Source organism: Vitis vinifera, chromosome 10, assembly GCF_030704535.1.
Source record: "Vitis vinifera cultivar Pinot Noir 40024 chromosome 10, ASM3070453v1".
Classification (NCBI taxonomy): domain Eukaryota; kingdom Viridiplantae; phylum Streptophyta; class Magnoliopsida; order Vitales; family Vitaceae; genus Vitis; species Vitis vinifera.
Window position 1 is genome coordinate 19,903,916 of NC_081814.1, and position 17,534 is coordinate 19,921,449.

Sequence of the window (17,534 nt, forward strand, 5' to 3'; positions counted from 1 at the left end):
TAGACTGAGAACTTGAAGGATTTCAACAAGGTGTGGTTAGAGGGAGGGCGAAGCTAGAAGTTACAACTTCTTAGCTATAAGGATGATATATTTCCCATGTGTTCAATTCTATGTGTAGAAGCAAAAAGGTTTGCCTTGGTTTTTCCTGAAGGAAAGGGTCAGCAAAGAAGGAAGGGGGGAGGAGGTTGCTGATTTGGAGAGAATTTATCTGCATATTTACTTCATAGATCGTACAATGTTTATGAACGAGAAGATAAAACTATACAAGGATTAAAACAAACTATACAAGGAAGAATCTAAAACAAATCCCTATAAACTATTCTTATCTAGTAGCAATAATAATAATAATCAAATTCCTATAATCAAGGAACTAAATATGACAACTACAAATATGCTCCTTGCAAATGCAAATTAAAATAATTAATCCCTAAAATAAATGGTCAATTAGAATCAAATATGAAATTTGGAAATCTTTAAATATACTTGTCAACAGTCGACACTCCCCCGCAAGTTGGAGCATAGATGTCTCGAATGGCCAACTTGTTGAGTATCAAATTATTGAAGAGGCTAGTCCAAGTTTACAGCCAAGGATAAGAAGACCCAAATGGTATTTTATCTTTGCTATTGGCGCAAATTTTTCTTGATAAACTACACATTTGTGTATAACCTTTATCCACCAATCTTGCTTTAAACCTCTCCACAAAACCCTTTGCCTCATGTTTCACTGTGAATACCCACTTGCAACCATCTTCTTTCCCTCCAGTAGCTCAACTAGTTCCAAGTAACATTTCTTTTGTAATGCATCCATTTCTTCAATCATGATTGAAGGGAATTAAAGATTACATCGTTCCCATGCCTTAAATCTCATTAGGTGCATGCAACTATTCCTAGGGTTACTAGATCCTATGCACAATGGAAAACAATAACATTTAAAACTTTGTTGGATCTAGAGGCCCTGCAGGGGGTATATTGGTCTTTTGGAATAATCAGGTCTTGAATTTATTGGAATGAAAATGGATGCCTTTTCCATTTTCTGTGGTTTTAAAAACTGTGACAAAAAATTTGTGTGGATGTTCTCAGGGGGTTATGGCCTAGTCCAAAATGAGGGGGGAGAGGAGTTCTGGATGAAGTTATGTGATATTAGAGGCCTTTAGAGAGGGGATTTTAATGTTATGAGATTCCTGGGGAAAGGAGGAACCATCAAGGAAGATTGGCAACAATGAGACACCTCTTGGAATTTATACAGGAGCTAGAGCTGAAAAATCACCCTCTGGCTGGTGGCTCCTTTACATGGAGTGGTGGTTTAAATGATCAGTTTGCCTCTAGGTTGGTGGACTATTTTCTAGTTATTGAAGGATGGGAGAATCATTCCAGTGGTTTGACTTAGAGCATTCTGCCAAGACTTGTTTCTGATCATGTTCTTATTTTGTTAGATGGAGGAGGGATAAGGAGATGAGAAATGCCTTTAAGATTTTTCAGTTTATTCTTATTATTCCATCACTTGTGGTTTATTCCTGACCATGGCATAGTTTGAAGTTCTATTTTTGTCTTCTTTTTTTTAAAAAAATAAATAAATTCTCAGCCTAAATTCTGATTATTTCTTTGGACGTCAAGTATTTATTATCATTGTTTTAGGTGTCAAGTATTAAAAACTTCAAGGGTATTAATCAATGATTGTTTAAAACTTGCTATTGTTTCAAGCACTTGTCGTCTTTAACTGATTACTTATGAAGATATTTTGTTATCTGGTGAATGGGTTCTCAATCTGTTTTTTTTTGTGGTAAACTTGTAATGGTTGTAACAATTGGATCTTCTTGTTTTTGAATGATGATCAGGTACTATGGCCTGAATGTGGTTGGCAGCCTGTTTCTTTGACTAATATGATTACTGCTGCTTCAGTTAAAAAAGTTTATAGAAAGGCCACTTTGTGCATCCACCCTGATAAGGTGCAGCAGAAAGGTGCTAATCTTCAACAAAAGTACATTGCTGAGAAGGTTTTTAACCTCCTTAAGGTACTTCTATCAGATATCTAACTTGTCCAAATTATTCTAACCTTCTAGTCAAGAATTTATGCTATGATTAGTAAAATTATCATTGGATATCAGTCACTACGCTGTTGGTTGTGCTTAAAGGAATTATATTGTTACCTGTTCCAACATATGAAGCATATTAAACACTTAATAACTTTTTGATGCTTTTTGATGTTTGATAACTTCCACTAGCATATCACCTAGAATTTATATGCTTCAATTTTTTAGGAATCACATCTACTAGTATATCACTTGAAATTTACGTGCCTCCATTTTTTTAGAGACGATGGATTGCAAGTGTTACTGTCTATGTTCTATGTTTTGGATTTCGCTATATATTTGAATTTTTTATAATTGTTCTATAATAATTCTGTCTGATAATCATTTCATTTGATATGTTGTTATATTGCTAATGCAATTTTCTATTTTGATGTGTCAAATTACTCATATGTTCAGTTGAATTTCTATTGTTATTTAATATATTAGACTACTTGTCTCATTGATTCATTTATTGGACCTTGCTTTAATTTTAGTTTGATATAATGATATATAGGAAGCCTAGAACAAGTTTAACTCAGAGGAGCTATTTTGAATTCCTTGGATGATTTTTCCATAAGCATATCACTTAAATTGACCATTTGTTGGGAGGGGAAAAGCATGTTGTTCCTGAAGAAATACTACTCTTCTACCCAAAGAGACCATGTGACCTTGAGAAGGCGAATTCTGGTTGAAGCTCACTTGTCAACATTTAGTACAATTGTGATCGTGATTGTGATATGAATTACAATATCTTTGGAAGCATTGGGAAATGCTACATCAAATTCTGTGTTTCAAATTCCCTTAATTTTGCGGAATCTCAATGGATTCGATGAGAGCACGATTAACCAAACATGTACACATTCCCACGAAAATTCATAGAAAGGGGACACTTGATTGTACTGGTGTTGGGAGGGAGAATCAAGACTCCCCAACTATATAACAATATATTGCAGCATCTCTTTCTCTGTAAAAACTGTCCTTTTCCGGGTTCTTTTTCCTGAGATCTTCGTTGAACCGACCACTGTCGTCCCCATTGAATACCCTGAATGGTGCTTGGTGGTTCAAGCCTCTGTAAAACGCTTTCGCACATACATGCATGTGCTGACAATGAAAGCGAAGCCTTCCAAAATAAACGTACTAGTTTGGCAACCTGACACTGCACCAAGACTGGTTGGTGATGAGTGCACCTCTCGATTATCCTTTTGGCATCATCAATGGAACGATTTAAAGGTGTCATTATAAGGACTAACTGGCAGCTGAAAATGAAGCCAATTGAAAATTTATTGATATTTTTCTAGTAAGATATATTACTATAAGAGAGTTTTCGATTATTATAAAGTAATAAACATTTTATTGTGAGATATTCTTTTTTTTTTAAAATGACATTTTTGATAATTACACAATATGTTACTATGAAATATATATACATATAGGAAGAGATTTTGATTGTGTGTGAGAGAGGGAGGGTATCTTTTCTTTGGGTGTGATTGGGATTTTAGGATTTGGGGGCTTTAAGATTGTAGTATCTTTTGATGATAGTGGAAGTTCTTATTTGTCATTTCTCGTTGTGTCAACTTGAACCCAAACAACTTTGTGTGTGTGTGTGTTTTTTTTTTCCTTCTTTCATTTTCTTCTCTCTATTATTTTTTTTGTTCTTTATCGTAGTTTTTCACAACCACTTTTATGCCCGAGTAGGAATTAGGAATTGAGTGTAAACGCTTAGTGTATCTTCCTACTTATAGTTTTGTGGAGTAAAAGTAGACACCCAAAACAAAAAGGTTGTTGTTGATGTGATTTTGAGGACATAGTTACAAGCTTACTCAAGAGGATGTTGTTGACCTCTCTTTCTTTACTTGTTGATGGATGCAATATTGGTTAGCCTGTTCATGTTCATGTTGTGGCTACCTATATAAGTTTATTCCTGTAAATGCAAATCCCATTTCGTCCTACCATATGAAGCAACTGAATGTATGCTGAGATTGTCCTTGGTGGCCAAATTCCTTGGAGCAAATGATCAACTCCATTACATACCGTCTGCTAATAATTAGCCGAGAGACTTGAGCCCGGTATCCCTACGGACCAAAGCTTTTGATATCATATTGAATAAGGTTTCAACACCCACAATTCATTGAGATTTTGGAACAAATTTAGCAGAAATTAATAATATGCTTATTACACAAATGAACTAAGATTTCCCTTTAGATTAGAACTGAGAGGTGAGAAGAGCTGGAGGCTCATGCTTTGAATTCCACATGCCGAATTACATACAGAGTCCTGCCTCTCGTTGACACATTAAACAGGCGACTGGTGAAGTAAAAAAAAGCGGAGGGAACATAAAAGACTACAAAGAAACCACACCCAAACCATTGTAGGGGTTTGTCATGGACATTGAACTGAAATATAAACATTTCGCCTTTTCTCTCATTTGTTTTTGTTGATCAATCGATGAAAAGACATGGGCTAATTTTTGATTAATTAGTAGCTGGTTTTGAATGGGTGGTAAACCTTGAGATAAAGCACTACACCAGCAATGGAGCCAGCAGCAGCTGCAATTGAAATGATTAGACAAGCAACACTCAGCATCTGGAGGCAAATCCATCTGGTACTCCACTTGGGTATCTTCTTCTGTACAATATACAGCTCAACCGGGAAATAGACTATTAGAGGCCAAAAGCCGAATGCCCCTAGGATTCCCACCACCTCGTTGAAGAAAGGGAGGAGCATGGATATAACAGTGGTTGCAACCACAAAAGCCGATCGCCACACTAATCTGAAGAGGTTTAGGCTATAAGGGCTACAACCCGGGATTGGGATTTTGATTTCCTTGGTGCTGAAGTCACTGTGGGGCCATTTTTGGGCTGCCCATTTCCCAGTGAAGGCGAAAAGTGGCTGGCAGTAGACTTGATATGCTCCAACAAGGTGGACTACTACGGCAACATTTGCAATATCCAGGAGCCAAAAGGGGTTGTAGAAGCCAAATCTGGTTAGAAGGTTTCCAGGTGCAAGGTCCCCAAAGGCTGCATACCCCATGCACCCACAAAGCTGTTGTGACCGCAATATTTACTGAGGTGGCCTTCTTCATTGTCTTTGATTCTGATGGTGGGGGCTTGAGGGTGTCCTGTTAACCACAACATGGATTAGTCACTGCTTCAGGGATTTTTTATTTTATTTTTGGTTTGGTTTCCATGAGTTTTACAACTGATAATTTTTTTATTTATTTTTACCTGAATTTCGATGAGGATGATGGAATATGAGTATGCAAAAGCTATGTCGCCTAAAGCTTGGAAGCTCCTCCAAATCTTTTGGGTTTGAGTTACAGTTCCAATGCTTATTCCAGTGAGACTACCCTTGAAACCTCCAGCAGCTGCCATAGATATGAAGATCAAAGCTCAATTCATCAGCTCAAACAGATGAAGTCATTCAATTTTCTTGGCACAAATTAAAGCAACATCCATACCTACAACTTTGGAAACTCCAAGTGCAAGACCTATTGAAGAGTAAGTAAAGGACATGACCCCGGCCACAATTGAGAGCCACCATATTTGATCAAAGTCCGGGATTTGAGAAAATGCAATTTCCGCTATACCAAACATGATCATATAAGGGTTGCTTGATATGTGACACGGGTTCTTCCCCCCACTCTCATGGAAACAATTAGACCTTTTCACCGCCCTGCCCATTGAAATTCAGCAGACCCATTAGTCCAAATTAAGATTGGAAAGCCAAAAGAAGGCAAAACAGATTTTCACTCACATCATACTAATAGAAGCTGCAATAGTGTATCCAATGGCGACACCAAAAATATTCAAGTACTGAATTAGCCCACATACCTTGACCTTAACTCCACCTAAATGAGATAAAAAGATGAACAAAAATGACATTTTAGAACAACTGAAACAACCCCAGATGCTAAAATGACTAGAAAAGCTTGAAAACTGTTAAAATTGGTTACCGAGATTGGATCAAATTGCATCCATATAAGTATAGTTTCTCTTGCCGGAGACAGGGTCGCCAGAGCGGTAGCAGTCAGCTAGAAGTGATGAAGTGTAGTAAATTACAAAGGAGAACAAGAACATGACTGCTGGACCAGCAATCCATCCAAGCTGAGCTATAGCCCATGCTAAAGAAAGGACTCCAGAACCAATCACAGCTGTTATTATGTGGGCACTTGCAGTCCAAACAGTTCCTAATTCACATCAAGAAAATCCAACATAAGCTTCATCTCCATTTCAGGACTGAAAATGCAATAACAGGAGAGGCAATTAATATGTACAAAAGTACCAGTTCGCTTGAGGCGGCCATCGCCATTGAAGCATTTGGAGGTGTTTTGATGAGGAAGCACATCTATGGAGATATCAAAGACTTGGTGGTGGTGGTGGTTTTTTTTGGAAGCATTCTCACCCATCTTGTGGCCAAAAACAAAGAAGTTGTATTGAAAAAAGGCACAAAAAAAAAATGCAGGAAATGAAGCTTGTTATGTCAAAAATAGAAGTTGAAATACAGTTGAGAAACAAGTTTAGGAAGGTGGCTTATGTTTTACTTATTAACGACCTATCCCAAATGCCCAAACACACAGGAGGCAGAGAGTGTATGCAGAGAGAAGTTTGGAGGGGGAGGAGAGAAATGCATGGAGATATGAAATTGGTTGGGAGAGGAGAATTGACAATTTATAAGGGTGGTGTGAATGGAAAAGGAAGCAGTGATTGATATATAGACTAAACATGACTCATACTTGAGATGGGGATGGGCCACACCCAAACCCCAAGTTGCTCTTTTTCAAACACCTCATCACCCCAATGCATGAACAATTTGAGGTTGGTTCCAAGTCAATGTGCTCTCTTTTAGTCTATTATTCATCTCCAATGGCATTATAGATTGAGTTATGCTTCTTTGAGTAGATACATTCCTTAAGACTATCTTCAAAGTTGTCAAATAAGGTTGAGTGAGCATCATGTGAACCTAGTAAATACCATAGGTTATCTTTTCCATCTAGAGGGAATAATAGGAGTTCTAGTCCTTTTGCTTTAATACATTCAAATGTTTGGGGCTTGTGTCATACCACTAATGTTCAAGGGTTTAAGTACTTTGTTGGTTTTATTGATGATCGTTTTCGAGTCACGTAATTGTTTTAACTAAAAGACAGGTTCGGAGTATCTCATGTATTTAAACTTTTTTTATCAAGAAATAAAAAATCAGTTGGTATTTCGATTGGTATTCTTCAATCTAATGATGCCCTTGACTATTATGATAGTTCCCTATCCTCTTTTTGTGCCGGAAATGGAATTGTCCATCAGTTTTTGTGCGTTTGTACGCCCCAACAGAGTGGGTTGCTAAAAGAAAAAATTATCACTTGTTAGATGTTGCTCATTCTATTATGTTTAATATGAGGGTTTCGAAATCTTATTAGGAGATGTTATTCTAACTGCATGTTATTTAATAAATCGATTACCCTCCTCTGTATTGCATTAGAAGACTAGTTATATATTATTTCTTGATTGCCCCTAATTTTCTCCTTCTCTTAAAGCTTTTGGATGTGTTTTCTTTGTTTATGATTTTTCCCTAAATAAAGACAAGTTTGATGCTCGATTTGTCAAATATTTATTTTTGGGATATTCTAGAAATCATAGAGAGTACAAGTGTTTTGATTTTGAATTTTGTAAATTCTTTTATGTAGCAACCCACTCCCTTCTATATAAATATTGTTTGCTTTGGGCCTAAGGGGCCTCACGATTTTAAAATGTGTCTACATAATTAAGAGGAGTCCACCACATATATGTACCAAAAACTTCTTCCCCTATCCAGTGTGAGATATCACACTTTATTAATGTTAATTTAATTGAGACTAATTTATTTTTTTAAAATTATTTATCATGGTTTATAGTTAGAAAATGAGACACTTCAATCTAAGTCTATTCCTCTTTCTGTTGTTATTGATACTTTTGTATCTAAAGACTAACAAACCACTACAAATATATCAACAAAAAAGACTGCCTAGAGATAGTGAAGCAATTCATACTTAATTTCTACCTTTTTTGAGCTCGTCAATGGATGATCCTATACCACCACCTATTTTCATTTCCTCAATTCCCGATGAGGCAAACCTCTCTATTGCACTCAATATCCTCCTACTCATTATGTATCTTTAGATAGCCTTTTCCCCACCTTTCAGTGTTTTGGTTGTGCCTTGTCTTCTATTTCTATCCTTAATTCTTATCAAGAAACTTTTAATCATATTGCATGGAAGAAGAGATGCATGCTCTCCTAAACAGAGGTAGATGGAGCTTGTTGATTTGCCTCAAGGATAGGATGTTGTAGGCTGCCACTAGGTTTTCACTAATAAATCTCATCCAGGTGAGACTATAGAATAGTTGAAGGCTCAGTTAGTTGCTAAGGGGTATACTTAAACTCATGGTGGGTCTTTTTGAGACTCTCTTATTGCTCATCTTAATTCAATATGTATCATGATTTTCTTAGCTATTAATTTTGGGTGGAGACTACATCAACTAGATATGAAGAATGTATTTGAGTCAAGAAGCTATGAAAGGTCAACCTTTAAATTTTTATTTTCTTACCAAATTTACTTCCTTGATTATAGGTTAATTGATTGACTATATTTAGATAGGTTCCCAGTTTATCTTTCTTTTTTTTTTTTGTTATTCTTTTGAATAGATTTTCTCTTTGATTTTTTATTGTAATTTAGGAACATTATAGTTGTGGGTGCAATTAGCATCCTGAGGTTTGGGTCCCTATGGAGAGTCCTAAGGGCTTAGTCATGGAAGGTTATATATATATATATATTCAGAATTTACACAAAAGTCTATGTGGAGCAACCACTTGGTTTTGCTATTAAGTGGGAGTCAAGAGTTAGAGTTTGCAAACTAAATAAAATTATTTATGGATTAAAGCAATCTCCTAAAGCTTGGTTTGATAAATCGAGTCCTATTCTTCTATCATTTAGTTTTAGAAGATGAAAATTTGACAACTCCGTATTTGTTCTCAAGAGGAACACTGGCATGGTAGTACCGATTATATACATGGATGATATTATTGTCTTTGGTGATGTTACAAGTATTGAAGAAGTGAAAGGTTACTTGAAAAAAATATTTCAGACAAAGGATCTTAGGCTATTGCATTACTTCCTAGGCCAAGTTCACATGCTAGAGTTGAGATTGTTTTGTCCCAAATGAAGTATGTATTGGACTTGCTTAGTAAAATTGACATTTTAGGAGTAGCCAACTGACACTCCTATGGAGCAAAACAAGAATCTTAATGGAGATGATAACTTTGTTTTCAGATAAAAGAAGACATCAAAGTCTAGTGGGCAAGCTCATTTATTTGACAGTCACCAGACTTGACATTATTTTTCCTATTAGAATAATGAGTCAGTTCATTTGTGGTAATCTGTTTATATGGAGGAGTAAACAACATAATGTAGTGGCTATATTTAGTGGTGAATCAGAATACAGGGCCATGGCACATCCAGTGTGTGAGTTAATGTGGATTTAGAACCTGTTACAGGAGCTTGGATTTTCTCTTAAAAAGCCCATGATTATGTATTGTGATAATCAGATTGCTATTCATAACGCTAGTAATTCAATGTTTCATGGAAGAACCAAACATATGGAAGTAGACTATCATTTTATCAAAGAAATTGTGATGAGAAAGAAAGTGATAACTCCTTACAACAGGTGATGTGTTTATTAAAACTTTAAATGTTAAAAAGTCATTAGTAGTTATTTGGTAAAGGGTGGATTAATCTTTTTTTTTTTTTTTTTTTTGTTAAAGTCTATATACATGCTCTATACTCTTTTCTCGTTGAGTAAGGCACATTTTTTTCTCTCACTCAATAGAAAGTGATTAGGATAGATGTATTTGAGGTAAGGACTAACTTAGCTGTGGGTGATGGAAGGAGTTCAATTTTGCCATGATGTATGGTATAGTGCTTCTTAGCTGACTGTCTCCTTCCCCCTCCTTGGTCGCCATTGCAATTGTAAGGAAGCTTGGGTAGTTGATAGTTGGGATAATTCTAGTGGTAGGGGCCTTGGAACTTGTCTTGTTTGAGATAGTTTCATGATTGGGAGTTCAATACTTTAGAGCTATTCCTTGAGGATTCAAGAGGTGGTGGTGCATAGCGATGGTGAGGATAAGATGATATGGGCTGTATCAAGAACAGGAAGTTCTGAATCAAATATTTCTGCTGCTCTTTGAAGACTAAGAAGAGAGGTTCTTTTCCTCCCAAGCTAGTTTGTGTTTCATGCACTCCTACAAAAGTGAGTTCCTTTTCTCAGGAGGCTAACTGGAAAAAGATGCTACATATAAAACTACATAAAAGGAGAGGACACATGCTAGCAGGTTAGGTTGTTTGTGTGAGAGTGAGGAAGAATTGATCATCATATTCTCATTCTTTGTGGCACACCTAGGGTCCTTCAGCATCTTATATATTCTCTATTTTTGGTATCTCCTGGATGCTTTTCCAATCTAGGAGGGAGATATTATTGTGTTGGCATGAGAGTTTTGTTAGAAAGAAGTATAGCAAGGTTTGGAGGACAACCCCTTTATATCTATTTTGGACCATTTGGCAAGAGCACAATTGTAGATCTTTCAATCATTTGGGCTGTTTGGATCAATAACTTAAAGACTCTTTTATTTATGCTCTTTTTTGTTGGTCTAGAGAGTCACTTGGAGCTGGCTCCTTGTCTTGCTAGATTTCATTGATTCTTTAGGATTATGTTAGTAGGGTGGTCTCTTCTTTTATTTTTCTTTCCTCTTTCACCTATAAACAAATTTCGTGTACTTAATATACACTTGTGTTGGCACCCTATTTTTTGGCACTTATTTACTATCATGAATTTTTGCCTATTAGAGAAAAATAAAAAAAATAAAAAATAAAAAACATTGAACTTGGGACAGTTTATTTATTAAAAGAAAATAAGTTAGGATGTCTTGAGCTTGGAGATATATTGTGGAGATCCAAGTTGCTTATTGTGGTTTTTTTGACTTTCAGGGGGAGATTTGGCTGCTGATGTTACTCATTTGTCTGGTCGGCCAGTGTAGGACTCCTCAACTCTGGAGAGTATTCTTAAGAAACCGCATGTACAATATAAAGTTCTGGATAAACATGGTTTTGGAAATGAACTTCTGTCCAAAATAGAGAAAGAATGTGTGGACATTGATATCAAGTATGAGGGCTTTATTATGCTGCAGCAGAGCCAGCTCTAGCAGGTGAATGATCCATATTTTGTGACTTATTGCCTTTCATTTCCTATTTGGAATAATTTGTCATGTCTAAATTTCTGGGCATATACTTGTCTGTTTAATCTATCATAGATTTTTCCTTATTGTATTTGTAGATGGCTTATCAGCAACACAGACCACTACCAGAGAGGACTTGGATTACTATGCAATGACGACTTTGTCTTGAGGCTCGTGAGAAACTATCCAAGGTATGTAGTATATATAATTTTCATCATGCAATATGGACAAGAAAATATTTTATAAATATTATCAGTATCTTCTATTAGTGCAAATGGAGAAAATTCATTAATCCTTTTTATGTTAAATGTTGATGGAATGAAGAGACATTACTTGTACAATTATATTTTTTTTTGGGTATTATATACTTTTGATTCATTTATGTTTATAATAAAGTGGTTTTAGGTTATAAGAAAAAGAAAAAGCTATTGCTTATCTCTACTTGTATTGAACCTTTCTGTTGATCCACCTTTCTCATCTTTGTCTTATCTTTGCTTAATTTATGAAAATTATTTCTTTACCCCTCAGCCCTCTTCTGCATAACCAACCGCTAGGTGAGTTTTCTTTTTCTTTTTATTTTTATTATCAGTTCTCATGAAACATCTTGAGCGTGTCTCCCTTTTAACCATCTAGCTCTAGTTTTTTATCCAACATCTTCCCCATAATCACCTTCGAATAGAGGTACCCAAGACAATTTAAACAGTTCAGTTAGTATCTTCTAACCTTTGTTATGACTAAACAGTTCGTTTCTATTCATCTTATTGAATCTGAACTTGACACACTTTATTGTGATACTTCTGTAGTCCTAAATCTCCTACATTTATTATATATATCACCTACTCCTCTGATACTGTCAGTTGACGTCATGTCCTTGACAAACTACATGCAACAACCTGTAATTTCAAATTCTACATGAGCAATCTGTCCATCCATCATTTTGTGCAAAAACATGACTGGCTCAAGGCTTATCTTAGTTGCAAACAAAGTTGGAGAAGCTAGTGCTTGATAAATTATTCTTCCTTCTTCCTTATTGCTAACAATGCCTATCTTTCAGATATCACTCTTTCCTTTTCATTTGATGTGGGTTTCTCAACTGAATGCAAAATTTTAAGAATTGAGACTAAAGCGTGCTTGAAATTGTTAGTGAGCCTAGCTGTTAGCAGCCTTAAAAGTGAATTTTAATGCCTTCTCCTTAAAAAATCTATGTTTAGATAGGCATTGGGGATGGTGGAAGAACGACTAAAGATTATCATTAGGAGAAACCATCCATATCTTCTCCACTCCATCTAGATCAATCTAGTCACTGAAGAGGAATTGTTCCCATTACTAAAGGGCCTGAAAGTTGCATCTTCTTTGGGGTTTTGAATATCCACTCTTGAGCTGCTTCTTTTTTGCAGGGATGATTTGTGGGAATTATCCCATTCCTTTTATCTCTTAGTCAAATCTTGGAAATATGTCTCATTCTTCTGTATACATCTCATTTCCATTCAATTGATTGGTTGTTTCTTATTTTAATAAGATGAATTTGCATTGCAAGTATGTATATATTAGAGCTATAGCATAAAGGGGGTGACAGAACTATAAAGCTAATTGACTTCACTTTTGTTAGGTATTTCCCATTAATTTTGTTTTCTAGCAGTATCACATCCCTTCCGATTATTGTTTCCTCCCTTCAGACTTAAGAGAGCCATAATCACATAGAAGGTAAATTGAGAGTGGAAAGAGTTTTTACTGTCCTGGCCAGCAGCATCTTCCCTCTAATTCTTTCTAGCCACAAACAAAAAAGAAAAAAACAAAGATCAGCAAGATTACTCTAGATTATGCCTGTAACTGTTGGGAACTGATGCATTGGTTTGAACTTGTAATTCTGCAATTATTTCAGATTTTAGTACTTGGAAATCTCACATGACTGGTCCATTGAAATATTTGGTTTGCATGCTCTCAGATCCGCCCACAAACCATTGGTCAAGCAAGTAGAGTGGGTGGAGTGAGCCCTGCTGACATTACTGCTCTTCTCATCATCCTTGAAGAAGAAAAGCCCCGGAACAAAGAAGGCGCCAGATGCTGACTTCCGTCATGGTAGATCAGGACAAATGTATTTCCGCTCCTCTTCCTGAGACACTCAATCCTCAGAAAATCTGCTAGGAACTGTGGTTGTATGCGGTGTTTGTCAGATATCTGAAAAAAAAATGCCAAATATTCGAGCATATAGAGCAAGGTGATGTAGTCTTCCAAAGGAACAATCCAGACGGAAAGCAATTGAAAGGAAATGCATAGGTATTTGCATGATCCCCAGACATAAGAAACTTGAATGCCCAATCCTGCTAAGTGAAGGTTTGGTTTTATCAAAAAGGCGAGACTCATTGCATCCGCTCGGCAGTTGGCACTGCCAATGAGGAGCGTATAGGTTTGTAGGAATATCATAAAGCATTTTTCATTTTAGAGAACCCCTTTTGGCTAGAGATGTCTCTCAAATGTAAATGAATTATTGATTTAGGGTCACTCTGTTGATTAATTACTATACACAGCAGAGCAGAGCAATTACTAGTAATAAAAATAAAATGATTTTTTTGTTTTTGTTTTTGTTTTTACTTCTAATGTTGAAGTAGAAGAGGCCGAGGGGTTATTGGAGGGGGTTTCAAAATTCAATTTTTCTTGTTTTATACGAATATTACCTTACAGGAGCCTTAGCCCTGACATGCAACTTTGATTTTTATTTTTTTGTTTAATTTCTAATGTAGTAAATTTATATCCTATTCGGTTATAAGTGGTGTAAAGAGGGCCCTTTTGAGCCAACTTTTAGAGAATCATGTTTGACATTATGTTTAAAATAGTCACATAATTATTATTACTATTAATTCTTTTAAAAAAATTAATTTAAAACCGCAATTGAATAATGTAGTTTTTGTGAAAATCGTTGTAAGGAAAAATTGTATCTTGGAATTAGTATTTTAACATAAATTAAGAAATTATTTATGTCATGTTAATTTGTATTTGTGGCATTTATTGAATTTTACTTTTATTTTTTATTTTCTTTGGGAATCCTTTGATTACTGTTGCAATTGCATAGAAGGCGAATTATGTTTGTTTCTCAGATTTATTTAGTTTTTATATCCATGTTGTTCTATCACAATTATTCTAGGTGGGTTTTTGGTTGAGTCTTGCTATTGGGGTAAAAGCTCTGATACACAATGTCTTACCTCCTTTACATCCATGAACATGTATTGTAATTTAACTGATACACAATGTCTCTAGCTCTTTCATTCAACTATTTCGTGTTGTCTTGCTTTTGTCTCCTAGTATTTGTATGTTTATTTAATGGGTTGATGTTGTTGATCCAAATCAAGTCATTGAATAATTTTTTAGTCATTAATTGGTGAATTTAATGCATGAGAAAAGAATTCATATTTATTCATGAGTAGATGAATATAAATTAAAAATGGAATTATTTGTGAGTTTTATTGGAAGTATGCTTTAAATTCTTTTCCTCATAAAAGTTTTCATTTTCTAATGAATGAGGGTTGAATTGAAGAATAAAATAAAACAATGACAGTAAAACAAGCTTGAATTGATGTGGGCATTAGGCAAAATAGTAGTCAACTCTTAGTTGCAAAGGTTAGCCCTCAAACATGAATATTGTTTTGCTTATATGTGACTAGTGGGCATAATAGAGGTCAACCCTTGGATTAAAGGGTTGACCCTAATTTGGGTTATGACATTTGGACATAATTATTGTTAGGAAATTTATGCAACCATACATCAAGGGGAAAAAAATTCCCAAAAAAAAAATTCTAAAAAAGAAAAAAACATATTTTGAGATTTACCCCAAAGCTGTTTTCTTTCTCCAACCAAACCTTAACTCCAAAAACCCATTTCATTTCTCCTTCGTTCATAGCCACAACCCATCAACCTATCACAACCCCAAAAAGCTATAAAAAAAATTTGCTATCTCCTCATTTCAGCACAACCCATTAGCCCTAAACAAGAGCCTAATTGTCAATCCTAAAAAAGCCCTAGGAAAAAGGAAGAAATTGTGGTGTGTTAAAAATGATGAAACTAGTGGGAAAGAGGAGCTTTTCAACCTTAAAGTAGCTCTAGAGCTGGAGACTACCAATAGCTAGCTTCACCGATTTTTGGCTATCGAACTTGAATGTGTGTAGAAAGGCGATGGCCTATAGCATGGGAATCCTTTTGTTTTATTTTGTGATTTTTTTTTTTGTCCTTTTTTTTTTGTGTGTCAATCCTTTAAGAATGTGAATGTGTTCATTTTCACAACTGTCTTCATCCAAGGACTCCTTAGGACTCATCCCACTAACCTTGTCCTCTCATTTTCCATTACCGATATTTCAATACAGGTGAGAATCCCAAGTCATATGAGTTTGAATGAGTTGAAAGACACAATTGGATTTTATTTTATTTTTTCTTGGATGGATTAGAGAAGGAAAATGTGTTTAAACTGATATTTTTGGACAACCTAGATGGTATATTAGTTGTTTGAATGATATATGGGTAGGTTGGATTTGCTTTGGCCAAATTTGGTTAAGAAAATGTTTTGGAAATTGTATTTGTGGATAACCTAAATAGGATTTTTTTTCTTGAATGAAATAATGGTTTGATCATATTTGTATTATTTGTGGATATAATAGAATTTATAATATACATGAATGTTATTCCTAGCTTGCATATATGTTGTTTGTATAAATGCCTAGGTTTTTTTGTACTTGTTTTAATAAACAATCCTTGTTGCTTGCAAGGAATATAATGTGAAAAGTATAGAAATGGAGAAAAAGAAGAAAATTATGAATGTAGAGATGGAGAAATACACAAATGTTCTTTTGATTTTTTAAATGGATTTTCTTGATTTATGTCTTCATTTAACTTACTAGATTTTAAGGTTAATAAATTTTATTAAATGTTTAGAGGTAGATAATTAAGTTAGTCTAAGTTAATCTTATTCTGAGCATATAATTTGAGCTTGTAAACTTTCCAAAGAATGATCAACACTAATCACACACTAGCTCTAATAATTCAAATTCAACACACAAGTTCCAAATTACACCTTTAAGAACTAATCTATTAAACTAGGATGCTTTGGACTTTTTAGTTCTAATTTAAAATATGCATTTCCCTACTTTGATAGGTTGAATCCTTGAATAAAGAAGCCTTTCTTCACCAAGCTTTCTCCTATTTTCTCTTTCTTGCTTCTCTTTCTAAGCTCTCAAGTTAATAGAGCCTTTAGGCTTCAAGGAATTAAAAACTATAATTTTTAGTTGATAAAAAATGTTCTATTAATTAAAAATAATTTTAATTATTTTTAAAATAAATTCAGTTGATTCAATAATGTTATCACAATATTTAATTAAAGTTGAAATTGATGAAAAAATAAATATTCAAACATCTTGCTTTTATTTTATTATGTACATAATAGTAAAGATTAAGACTGAAGATTAGTTATAAAAATAAAAGTTATCATATTTATTTAAAAATTTGTTCAACTTTAGGCAAAGTTAATTGGGTGGCATATATTTTTAAACATTAGATTAAGTGTAATATGAATGAATTTGGTCAAATTTGTGTTAAATTATAAAAAAAGTTCCTATCATTTCTAAATTGTAATAATGTAAACTAAACATTGATTTGATTTGGGTAGTACATAAAATAGAGGCCTACCATATGATTTAGAGGTTGACCCTTTGAAATGTAGATTGTGTGTTTTTATGTGAGCAGTGTGCATCATAGTGGGTGACCCTATAATTAATAGGCTAACCCCCGTGACAACCATATAATTGAGAGGTTGGGCCTAACCTATCTCAATGATTTTCATTTAAAAACAAAATGTTTCCCATTTCTTTGTTAATGTATATCATATTTGTTTCAAAATTATGATGATTGCATATCAAAACATTCTATTCACATTGACATGTCTTTAACATTTGATTCTTTTACTAATGAACTATGGTTATTTAATGGAGTGATATTATGGCAAGACTTTCTCATTGTTTTGGGTGTAGTTCCTTTCTAAAATACAATTACTCTGTGATGTAAAGAAGGATGTGACAAGATAACTTGGTTTCAAGGGGTTATTGGAATTAGGTTGTAAGGAGTTGAATTTTGATTTGTGTTCTTAGTTGTTGAGCAACATGAACATTGCTTATTCCCAACTTGAGTTATTTAGGGGGGAGACAATCCCTTTGACATCTCATGATGTAGGGA

The 17,534-nt window shown here is 34.7% G+C and overlaps 1 long non-coding RNA gene and 1 pseudogene across 1 annotated transcript; one reads left to right on the top strand and one right to left on the bottom strand.

Moving 5' to 3' along the window:
* Positions 1–629: 629 nt before the first annotated feature.
* Positions 630–13,898, top strand: LOC104878125 (uncharacterized). The gene is made up of 4 exons (XR_785027.3): positions 630–2,012; positions 11,074–11,291; positions 11,420–11,512; positions 13,267–13,898. It is a non-coding gene; the product is annotated as an uncharacterized LOC104878125 (long non-coding RNA).
* Positions 4,156–7,155, bottom strand: LOC100854314 (amino acid permease 2-like; annotated as a pseudogene).
* Positions 13,899–17,534: the final 3,636 nt, after the last annotated feature.